Here is a 12,287-nt window from a genome sequence, read left to right as displayed (position 1 = left end):
CCCTTTCTCTTTTCTTTCTTCTCCCTGTCTCTTTTTCCTATTTCTCTCTGTCTCTCTCGCTCTCCTTTTTTCATTTCTCTCCTCTTCTTTCTGTCTTTCTCTTCTCTCATATGCTCTCTTTTTCTCCCTTTCTCTTTCTCTTCTCTGTCTCTCTGCCTCCCTCTCCACCTTTGTCTTTCTTTCTCTCTCCTTTTCTCCATTTCTCTCCCCCTTTCTCTCTTTCTCTTCTCCCCTCTCTCTCTCCTTCCCTTTGTCCATCTCTCTATCACTCTCTTTCTCTCCCTTTCTCTCCCCCTTCTCTCTCTCTCTCTGTCTCTACCCTTCTTTCTCTCCCTTTTTCTCCCTTCTCTCTTTCTCTTCTCTTCTCTTCTCTACCCCACCCTCCCCTTTCTCTCTCTCTATCTCTCCTTTTCTCCATTTCTCTACCCTTTCTCTGTCTTTTGTTTTCTTCCCCCTCTCTCCCTCTCCTTCTCTTTAATCATCTCTCTCTCTCTTGATTTCTCACTCTCTCACACTCACACAGAGAGAGAGAGAGAGAACCAGTCTTCACACCCTCGTCCTGGCTGCTGGAGCAGGGCCACAGAAACACAATGCAGAAGAGCAGAGGCCTGTGAAAACCTGCATGTAGGACAGGAAAAGCAGCCAGACAGAGGATCCTGCGCCCAAAATACGGAAGCCTCTCTGCCAGCCTGTCCAAATGAGGAAGTCCGTGAGGCTCACAGTACAGCTGAAATAACAAAACAAACGGGTTTGTCCTTAACACTACCCATGTTAAAATACCCACTCTATCCATGCTGGGGTTTTGGAGCTGATTAATGATGGCTATGGCTGATCCACGACACCACATACGACTTCTATGACTAGGAGCACGTGTACAGTGAGAAAACATATACATGGACCTATTCCAGCTGGATAAGTGTTACCAAAGGAGGTTTGGTAAGGCAATCCTCAGAACAGGGGTGTCAAACTCAACCACTAAAGGGACCATATTAAAAATCCGTGGGCCAGAGAGAAAAAAATGTATTTCATTTTTAATTTATGTTGTGCTGTAACCTGAACTGGCCATTGTTTATTCAAAATACGCAATATTTTCAGCAGTAATATACAGGCACTTGTAGTAGATCTTGAAATATTAGATGAACACTTGAAATATTCAAAATTTAAATGTTCCCAGGAGCTCAGTCTTTTAAACTGGCCTATTTGCTTTAACTAGACACCTGGCATACTTTCTTTGCTGCAAGTTCATTAAGACCTGGGCTCAATTTCTGAGCTGCTAAGCTGGCATTAAGTGGTAATACTGGCTGAATTACATCTATAATGCAGCTTGTGTGTTTCGTGACATGACTGGTGTGGAACTATGTAGAATTGAGGTGTAACTGCTGTCCCATGGACTGTTGTTGGGGTAGGACAGTCAGAGCACACATTACGCTGCAGTGCATGCTGGGGATTGTAGTGCAGCACATTGTGAAATGGGCTAATATTAACAGAAAATTAAAATACTTTTGCAGGCATGATAGGATTGTGTTGCAGGCCTGATCTGGCCTGCAGGCCTCGTGTTTGACACATAGCCCTTAGAGCAGGGATGACCAACCTTTCAGACACCAAGAGCCAGAAAAAATGCTCATTATTACTAGGAGCCACAGGCTATATTTACACAAACATTTATAGTTTTTAAAACCATTTTCTGACCTGTCATGTAGATGAGTTTAGTGGGACTTCTGGCATTTTTTGTTTTCCACAGTCTGTTTCAAATCTGGCTTGTATTTAGTTGGTGCTACTCGAAGCAGTTCTTTCACATGTGTATCAGTAAGAACAGAGCGATGCTTTGATTTCACATGTTTCAGGGTGGAAAATACTGATTCACAAACATAGGTTGAGCCGAACATTGGCAGGAGCTTCAGTGCTGCTTGTTTTACGTTGGGATACTTCTCCACAGTCACGTTTTTCCAAAATTCCAGGGTTCCCTCACTCAGAACAGACCTGAATCTGTCATCTTCAAAAAGTTCAGTCATCTCCATTTGAGATGTAGCGTCGTCTGTCACCAATGGGGGTTTCAAACAGTCTGAATCAGCAGCAAAAGGGTTAACAAGGAATGTAATTTGTGGCCTTTACAGCTGTAGATCATGGAATCTGTCCTCAAAGTTCTGACTTTCAAGAAGTGTTGCATAGTGTCCCTTTTAGGACCTTAGCTGCTTGGGCACTTGCATTTGACACAGACTGGAAATGTGTTAGTTCTTCCTTTTTAAGATGAGTTTTAAACAGCATGAGTTTCTTAACAAATGCAAATACTGACTGCACTAGATCAGGTAGCATCTTTAATTTTCCCTGGAGATCAAGGTTCAGGGTGTTCAAGTGGTGCAGCATGTCCACCACGCTGGCATGCAGTGAGGTAAAGTGGCACTGAAGATTGGAAGCTTTAAAATTGGATAACGACGTTTGGCATATCAAACAGAATAAATAAAATAATAAAAATAAATAAAAAAATTAAAAAATGCAAATCCTCCCACTGTAGTAAGAAGGTTTTGTGTTCATCTGCATATTTTCGTTTGGCTTTACATTTGCCCGACGCTGCCATGTTTCGGCAGTTGGATAGCTAGTAGCCTGGCTCAGTGCGTGGTTCTGCTGCGACGTTCTCCTTGCAGGGGGAAAGGCGGGGGTGTAGCATCACTGAGGCTTCTTCCAGCGTGGAAAATATGCCAACATCTGCTACAAGTCACATAATGTTATACACTAAATGCTTAAGATGTAAACAAAGTTATTTATAGTGGTTTAATGGGAAATGTGGCATTCTAGAGTCAGAATTGTTCACAGTAGTGGTGATAGGAACCAGATCCAGATCCCCAAAGCATTTGATTCCAACAAGTGATTACCTGAAGTAGTTTTAATACATTGCCTGATTTCTTTACTTTGAGGAGGTTTTTTTGGCTAAAACAGATATATTTTTAGATACATTCACAGTGGTGAGGTAACTGCATTCTTGCTATTTTACTATTACCAGCACTGATGTCTCAACCACTTGTGATGGTTATGGACAGTAAATAAAACGGCTATATTTGCGTTGTAGACTTCATAACCCCTGGCTCCTATCACCACCACTGCAAGAAATCTGAGTCAGTAAGTTTCTGTACAGAGAACTATTTCACATCAAACCACTCTGAATGACTTCGCTTCTGTCTCATTAATTGAATAATGAAGAACATTTGGGAAATCAGTACTCCAAAACTAATCCAGCTATTGTAGTTTCCATTTTACAGGAAATTTCATGTTAAAAGGTTAAGCAAGACTCGATTAAGCAGGAAGACAGAGAGGAAGACAGAGGTGTGGAGCAAACGGTCCAGAACTACAGGCTACACCTGTCTGTGTGATTTAAAGCCAGACACTACTGACACAACCCTCTCCATCACACTGCTGACACTCTCTCTCTCTCTCTCTCTCTCTCTCTCTCTCTCTCTCTCACACACACACACACACACACACACATACACACACACCTCAAGGACAGGCAAACGCTCACACAGAAGAATGGGGTAAATGTGATTGCATGTTGGTGAGGCACGACAAGATACACATTTTTCAGAGCCATAAACATCCCACCCGTTTGTGTACCTCTCGCTTTGCCAATCTCATTTAGATAGTGAGGCTGTGGTTTGCCCTGTCTAAACAGGAAGTTGTAAAATGTGCAGTGGTGGACAGATGGTGAACAGCACAGCGAGGAACAGAGAAACATGAAGAAGTCATTAGTGAGCATCCGTATCTACTGATAGGGTGTGATACACCTCCCCCTGTAACTGCTGGGGTGGTGCTTTTATGGTACATGGCTCAGAAGGTCAAGGCACTTGAAAACATTTAGCACCACCTAAACAGCTCACCAGAGAAATATCAGTGGTGCATTAGAGCCAACTATCCAAGAGGAGAAACAACATCTGCCCTCTTCTTGTCTACTTGTCCTCTCGCCCCCCCCCCCCCCTCTCTCTCTCACACAGGCTGTGTCCCAATTGTAAATTAAAATCAAATTCTGTCTATAATGCCTGTGATGTATACATTGTACAGTTGTATGACTATTGTGTTGATGGACATGACTGTCCTGCAGTGCAAAGTGAAGTGAAAAGGGAGGAGCTTCTCAAGGCTGAAAACATGGTAAATGCCAAAGTAAGCACTCCTACAATGGCCTGTCCCAAAGTCCAGTGTGTGCTTTTTTAAAGTGCCCTGCTAGGAAAAACAGCATATGTTGTGTTTTGGATGCTGGTGTGCTGGTCAACCAGCATGACGACGCTGGGGTGACCAGCTAAACCAGCACTAGAGCAGCATAGATCAGCACAGACTGGCTTAGACCAGCATGAAATGCTTGCTATTCAGCTAGTTGTACACTATCATGGCATATTTTTGCATTTATCAAACTACTCATTAAGACCATGCAGTGTGGGCAGGAGTGCAATTGTAAGGGGACCAACAGTGAGAAGCTGCATACATACAGAGCCTACATACAATGCTAGCACCACATAAACATTGCAGCTTTTACACGTAAAACTGGAAAAACAAAGTACACCATGTTACAATGTTCTTTTTCTATGTCAATATTAAAAAGCATATCATTGGAGTCCACAGAAAAACATGTACCTCCAAAACAGCAATTTTGTTCTAGATTTGGGGGGCAGTTGCAGACTGGAGGTAGGGGCCCAGCCTTGTGACTGGAAGGTTGCCGGTTTGTTCCCCAGAGTTGAGTGACTGAAGTGCCCTTGAGCAAGGCACTGAAACCCCAACTGCACCCCGGGAGCCGTGGATAGGCCTGCCCACTGCTCTGGGCAAGTGTGCTCACTGCCCTCTAGTGTGTGTGTTCACTAGCATATATGTGGGTGTTTCACTGCACAGATGGGTTAAATGCGGTGGTGAATTTCCCCGTTGTGGGTCTAATAAAGGGTGCAACATAACTTAATAACTTTAGAGGATTTTACAGTTATACAGTATACAGTTAACGTACAGAGGCACAGAACCAAAACTACAAACCTGAATCTGAACCTTTGAGCTCTGAGCCCATTTAAGCCCATGCATGTATGTTCTCAAATTATTGCAAGTGAATTGCTTTAGCAGGTGTTACACATACAAACCCTGTCCTGACTCCACAGGACGGTGTATCAGCTATGACGTATTCTCACCCTGGCTCCACCCTCAGAGCTCCACAGTCTGATATATGTTATATGGCCAAAACGACTGAAATCTTGTCGGTTTTGCTCTGATTGGCTGTCTGCACTGCTGTGCGTACACACCTTTTTCTACCAGTCGGGTGGGAAACTTTTGTTTATCAAGCTGAATGCTAGCTAGTCACTGGATTGAAAGCCATATCATCCAGTCCAATTAGCAGCAATTAAAGATATCTTCCCATGTTTGCTCATGGCTTAGGTTCTATGTGTAGCCCCATCTTAACAACTGCCTGCCCTTTTCTGTCACGAACAAACAGCAGTTGTGGTTGGTTGTTTGTCCCTGGTCGCATGTCAATCTAACAACCCTTCGTGTCACAATGTGCTCAGTTCTTCATCACATTGAGCAACGAAACCCACCACACATTCTGGGGATCATTAGACATTTGGCCTGCAAGACTAGCTGTGATGTGCTAGCGTTAGTAATGGATGGTCCCAGGACATGAACGTGCGGCCCAAGTCAGGAAATAGGATCTCCATGAAAACTCAATATTCACAAGAGAACAAGTGCAAATATTATGTTAACAAGCACTGAATGAGCACCACAAATTAAGATAAGGCTTCAACTGTCAGCTCTTATCTTAATCGAGATCTGTGCACATCGCTGTTTATTCAGGAAGACCATGTTCCCCACGTATCTGCAGCTCTCCAGGGGGCTTAGCTGGACTAGTCTGAAGCTCTTGAGGCCTGTACGATGGGTAAATTGGACTTGGATCAACAGGAAGAGGCCTGCCTACCCTGGCTTTATCTCTCCTCTCCCGCCTCTCATCTTATCTCTGCCGCTGCTGTCCTCCTTTCCGCCACAATCGCAATGTTGACAATACAGGACTGAAGTTAGTGTTATCCTCACTGTCTGCATCCCATCCCAGTGGGATTCCCTTTCTCTCCCTCACGTTTTCCTCTCATTTCTTTGCTAGGTTTTTGGATGTACCTCCCCCAGCCCCCTCACTCTGGCCTGTGTGGCCCTGTCATTTTTCACCCTGACACTTTAATCAGAGAGTTCAACCGAACGCCATCTCATCTCTCCCTCTATCCCCTCCGCTCTGTCTCAATCCTCCCTTCATAAATCAGCTTCCATCTCTCTGATTGTGGCTACTTTTCCTCCTGTAGTCCTATGTGCGGAGTTGAGGAGGTGTAGGTTCCTTCCAGAACACTGCTCTGCAGAGATTTGCCTTTTCCTGATTCTATATTTCATATTTGAGGCCTTACTTAGTAGCTGATGAATTGAAATAGCTTCAGCAGAGCTGTGGCCCGGTACACTCTCAGAAAAAAGGTACTAAACTGTCACTGGGGCTGTTCCCTTCTTGTCACTGGGGTGGTACCCTCAAGGGTACATCTCAGCACCTTTAGATAGGGAACATAAGTACTGTAATTCATTGAAATTATATTTCCTAAATTGTATTGACTTCTAACACCCTGTCTCATCTCCAGGCTTCTTATTTTATTGTTCTGTTTTAAAACATTCAGTTATGAAAATGTACAAATATGAACTTTTTTATGAACTTGAGGGGAAAAACTTATTTAAGGTGCACAATTCGACCTTAGAACCACTGCTGTACCTTTAAGAGGACATTTACATTGTTTGTACCTTAATGAATGAAAAATGTACCAGCACAGAACCTTCATTTCTAATAGAGTAGGAACCTAGTTTGACATCCGAGAGATGCGTAGTGTATGACTTTTCCCTGCGTCGGTACTGTGCAACTAATGAAGTGACTAATTAACACTTTTTTAACTTTTATCTTATCAAAGAAAAAAAACAATGGTGATATGAGACAGAGAAAGAACATTTTTTACATAACATTAACATAAAATTATATAAAACCACAAAGAGCAATGGCTCACCATTAAAATTGGTCTGTAAACTCAGCATATTTCTCAGAAGTGTTTTTACAGAGTTTTAATGGGGTTTTATCCTCTTGCACACTGTTAGAAATGAAGGTTCTGTGCAGGTACATTTTTGTCCATGAAGGAACAAACAATGTAAATGTTCCCTTAAAGGTACAACAGTGGTTCTAAGGTCCAACTGTGACCCTTAAATACGTTTTTCCCAGGTGAAAAGTTTGTATTTGTACCTTTTCATAATCAAAGGTTTTTAAACAGAACAGTGAAATAAAAGCCTGGAGACTGGACGGGGGTGTGTGGAGTCTTAGAAAAATCTTAGAAAAGCTTAGAAAATATCATATCATTGGATTATGGAACAGATATGTTCCCTGACTTAAGGTGTTGAGATGTACCCTTGAGGGTCCCACCCCAGTGACAAGAGGGGCACTGACCCAGTGATGATTTAGTATCTTTATTTCTAAAAGTCTATAGAGCTGATGGAAACCCAACCTTTGTTTGTTTGTTTTACAACATTTAAATGATTTGACAGCTGAAAGGAAAGCTGTCTACTATCAATCATATTAGCAATTGAGTAACCTAAAGATTGTTTTGACATATAATCATGTAACCAGTCTCTTTAAAAAAGCCAGAACAATAAAAACTGGATTTAACTGAACAATATCAAACATACATTGCCTTTCCAAGACTCTAAAATACATTCAAAAGTCTTACAAAGCATCTAGATCACACATAGATGAGTTTGTCCTTCAGGCTCTCTGACTTACTGAAACCAGTAGGAGAGTTCAGTTATACACGAATCATCATGCAAACTGCCAACTAATCATTTCAGATTCATCGAGAATGTAAATAAATAACGTCAAAAGATCTTTGATACTTGATCTCATTCTTTCAAATGTTCCTCAAACGCTTTTTGAATGATCAGAGAACTCTGGTTTCTAGTTTCTAGTGGACCCATAAAACATAGGCAGAAGAGTAAGGGCCCACGGGGCAACAAGAGGGGATTCATCTCTCCCTCGACAGAGTGGGAGTCGTAAATCTGCACCCACAGAGCAGAGCTAACAGCCACTCTACAAGCCTACTTCTCGGTGAGCTTTACTCAGCAGGAGACCACCTGCCACCAACATCTCCCCTTTGTTCTTAAAGGACAAACTGACCTTTCACTGTTGTTGTAGGGGCTTTAATTAAACAAACAGGCTGAGAGTGGAAGCTGCTTCTGCTCAGGTACTTCTGTTAATTACTGCAGAGGCACGAGAAGGGAAGGGCCGTTCACTGAGTAAACACGCTCACAATAGCACCATACAGGATAGTGAAAGGCAAGAGTCATTCGCTTCGGGTATCAGTAAACACAATGAACATGCAGACAGATAACACTTTGGCCTTTTGGAGACAGTGGCTGGGATGGTTACAGGTCCAGCCAGGGCATCTGTCTAAACAATTTGCTTGCAGGTCAATCATTAATTAGGGCTGTCACTGGATTAAAGTTGATTATTTGAATAAAAACGATCAATTAAAACACATTGCATGGGATTATGTGGGAATTGCACTGATTTTTCAACATTTCTGCCTCATTTTATGGTTAAAATGTAAACAAAAGTTTGATGTGAAAGGCTCCGTTCTAGAGAAACAGACCAAGTAAGAATTGTTCACAGCAGTTCTGATAGGAGCAAGACGTCTGAAGAGTTTAAGGAGTTTTACATGTTACTTCAAATGATTGCAAATGTGCTGCCTGACATCTGAAACATTATATTACAATTGTTTAAAGAACAGATTTTGACCAGTGAAGTAGTGCCCAAAAGGAAACCTATTTTTTCATATTTAGCACCATTTTATCATCACATGTACATATCGCTGCTGGTGGAGCAAAACCTCATCTCTAAAATAGTAACTTTACAGTAAAAGGAAAAAACATACTTTACTTTGAATGTCAATGGAACCAGAATTTTTTCCAAGTTATTTTAGGCTGTTCCTGTTGGTTTAAACACAATGTAAAGGGTAACAGGCATTTTCAAATTATGCCAAAAACTGAAAAACAACAAAAACGAAGATACGTGGTTTTGTTCCGAAAGCAGCAATATATCAAATTATATATAAGAACGTATATGTACACGTAGGATCACTGGTGGTTCTGGCTACAATGACTTGACTATATATGGCTATATAGTAGTCCCCATCACCATCACTTTAAAGAAGTCTCAGATGGTTCCATTTCACATCAAAACACTCTGAATGACTTTGTATACATATCAACATCAGAATTATGTAGACATTTTTAATTCTTCTATAATGTCCCTTACAGATAGATGCATCCATAAATATGCATTTTTCAATAATATTATTATATCATTTCTGTCCAAAGACTTCCATGTTTAATTTTCAATGGCTACACATGGTTCATTATTGTAAAGTCTATTTTTCTTGTTTGCACATTTTAAAAGAAAACCATCAAAATAATTTGTAGATTATTTGATTATATAAACGATAGTCATTAGCGGTCCTATTGTTAGTGACTCATTCTCATTCATTCAATCTAATTAGATAGCATCTGGCAGCCTTTCTGCATTTACCAGCACAATAGAGCTAATAAAAGTAAGTGAGTACTAAGCAAACCAATCAAAATGGCTTGAAAACCATAGAAACAAATCACTGAGCCTTACGTCTTCATTTAAGGCCTGTTGCCACAGAGTCACTAGGCCTCCTCCCTTGTCCTATATATCTCTATAGTAGTGGTGATTCTGCGTGACATTCCGCTCGCAGGCTCCTGGGCAATCGCTTTCCTGCCTTTTAAACGCTTTTTAATGGCAGAGGAGCGGTGGGGTCTCCGTGGCAACCACAGTGGACCTCATCTGGTCGGCGTATGGCCTAGGCCTACAAACAAGTGCTGTAGATCTCAGCTGACAGGAGCCTCTTTCGTGGCTATAATGCTTGCACGTAACCATGTGTGTGTGCATGTTAAATGAAGTGTGTGAGTGGGGTGAGGGGAACCTAAAGTCGCCAGCAGGGTTAATCTCTGCTTAGTATGGACGATATGGGTTTAATTGAAGTGTCCTGATCAAACAAAGAACATTAAATGAGAGCTCATTTTGTATTCACACTGAGGATTTTACAAAGCCTGACCGGATCCAACAGGACGTGAAGTGTACGTTATCCCCCATTCAGTTTTGGGCAATGACAAAGATTAATTTGATTTTTTTTCCTTAGTAATTTACCATTAATCAGAGGTTGAATTAGCTTTTTGGATGTGTGAGAGACCTACTTCTTTCATGGGTCCCATCGATGTGGATATAATGTTGTTCAATTTATGTGTTATTATATGATGTCTCAGTGTAAATATCATGGAAATGTGATATGATACACCCCACTATATGGCCATGTGTATATGCACACCATCACACCTCTATGAGCTTGTTGGACATCCTATCCAAAACCATGGGCTTTATATGGATTTGCCCCCTTTGCAGCTATAACAGCCTCCAATCTTCTGGGAAGGCTTTGCAGAAGATTTTGCAGCGTGTCTGTGGGAGTTTGTGATAAGTCAGAAAGGCACTGTTGACACCAGGAACTGTTGTTGGACAAGACTGCCAGGCTCGCATTCAGTGCTCTAATTCATCGCAAATGTGTTCAGTAGGGTTGAGGTCAAGGCTGTGTGCAGGCCACTTGGGTTTCTCTATTCTAAACTTGTCAAACCATCACTTTTGGGACCTCCATTTGTGCACAGGCTTGCTGGAACAGGAAAGGGCTTTCTCCAGATTGTTGCCACAAAGTAGGAAGCATTCAACTGTCTAAAATGTCTTTGTATGTTGTAGCATTAATATTACCCATCACTGGAGCTGAGGGACCTCACCCAAACCCTGAAAACAACCCCAGACCATTATTCCTCCTCCACCTAACTTTACTATTGGGGCTTGAGTGCAACTGCTTGACAATGGAAACCCATTTAATGAAGCTCGCAAACCAATTCTTTTTCTGATGTTGCTTCCAGAGGAAGTTTGGAGCTCTGTTGTGAGTGATGCAACAGAGAATAGGCTGAGATGTTGCTGCTCCTTGATACTTCAATTTCACAATAACAGCATTTACAGCTGGCAGGACAGATCTAGCGGGACAGAAATTTCATAAACTGACTTGTGGCAAAGGTTGCAACTTATGACAGTGCCAAATTTAAAGTCACTGAGCTCTTGAGTGTGAACCATTCTACTGCCAGCATTTACCAATGGAGACTGCATGGCTATGTTATAGATTGTATACACCTGTTTGCAGTGGGTGTCGCTAAAATATTTGAACTCAGTAATTAGGAAGAGTGTCCAAATATTTTTGATATAGTGTAGGTAGGTGTAAATGTGCCTTTAGAGTACATTTAATAGCAGCCATCAGTATGGCTGGGAGCTGATCCCTAAACAAGCCAACTCCTCGATACCTGGCAATCGAAAATCAATTCCATTGCAAATTGAATTAGAAATTGTAAGTCAACAATATTAAACATCAAAAGCTTTGGACAGATTTAAAAATCTAAATCTTTGCCCACAGACACAAATAGATTGGCAGTAGTTTGCTTGGATAAAACAAACTAAATAAAGTGTGCAAATTTTAACAAAAATTGCCAATCAACTTAAACCATGCTAAACATCTACCCACTCGAAGCTGACAGAGGAAAATGAGGTACAGCTTAGCTATTTAGTTATTGGCTAGCTTTTTATATCATACAATCGAAATAGCATCTTGGCTGTATATAATGGCATACTACCACACTAAATTGTATGTGAAAATAGTACACCACCACTTATACTGATTAGTACAGTATGTATAGTATGCAGTTTCGAATGCAGCTCTTGTTTTCCAGAAGAACAAGTGAGGTGGCAGCATATGAAGTCAATATTTCAAGATCCCTTGTAAATCATAACAACAATCATGATTGTTTACTATGTGCTTTCAATTTTCCAGATATCTTCCTTTATGTTTTCATTTTTGGACCCAAGAATGGAGAAAATTACTGCATAAAATCAACTCTTGGAAAGACCTACAGTAATTCTAATTCCTTGGCACTGGAATCCCAGTCAACACCAAATTTTTTCCAATAGGCCTAGTCTTTGGGAAAAATGTCAACAAATTGGCTGTATGAAGATGCTTAATTTTACTAGCTTAGCAGCGACAGTTTTATATGGCTATGCAAACTAGGCTAATTATCTATGCGATACATCACTATGATATTGACCTGTCCATGCTCTGGCCACAAACAAGTTTTTTTATAGCAGT

The sequence above is a fragment of the Pygocentrus nattereri genome, chromosome 9 (genome assembly GCF_015220715.1).
Source record: "Pygocentrus nattereri isolate fPygNat1 chromosome 9, fPygNat1.pri, whole genome shotgun sequence".
NCBI classification, from domain to species: domain Eukaryota; kingdom Metazoa; phylum Chordata; class Actinopteri; order Characiformes; family Serrasalmidae; genus Pygocentrus; species Pygocentrus nattereri.
Note: the sequence above shows the minus strand (reverse complement) of the source record.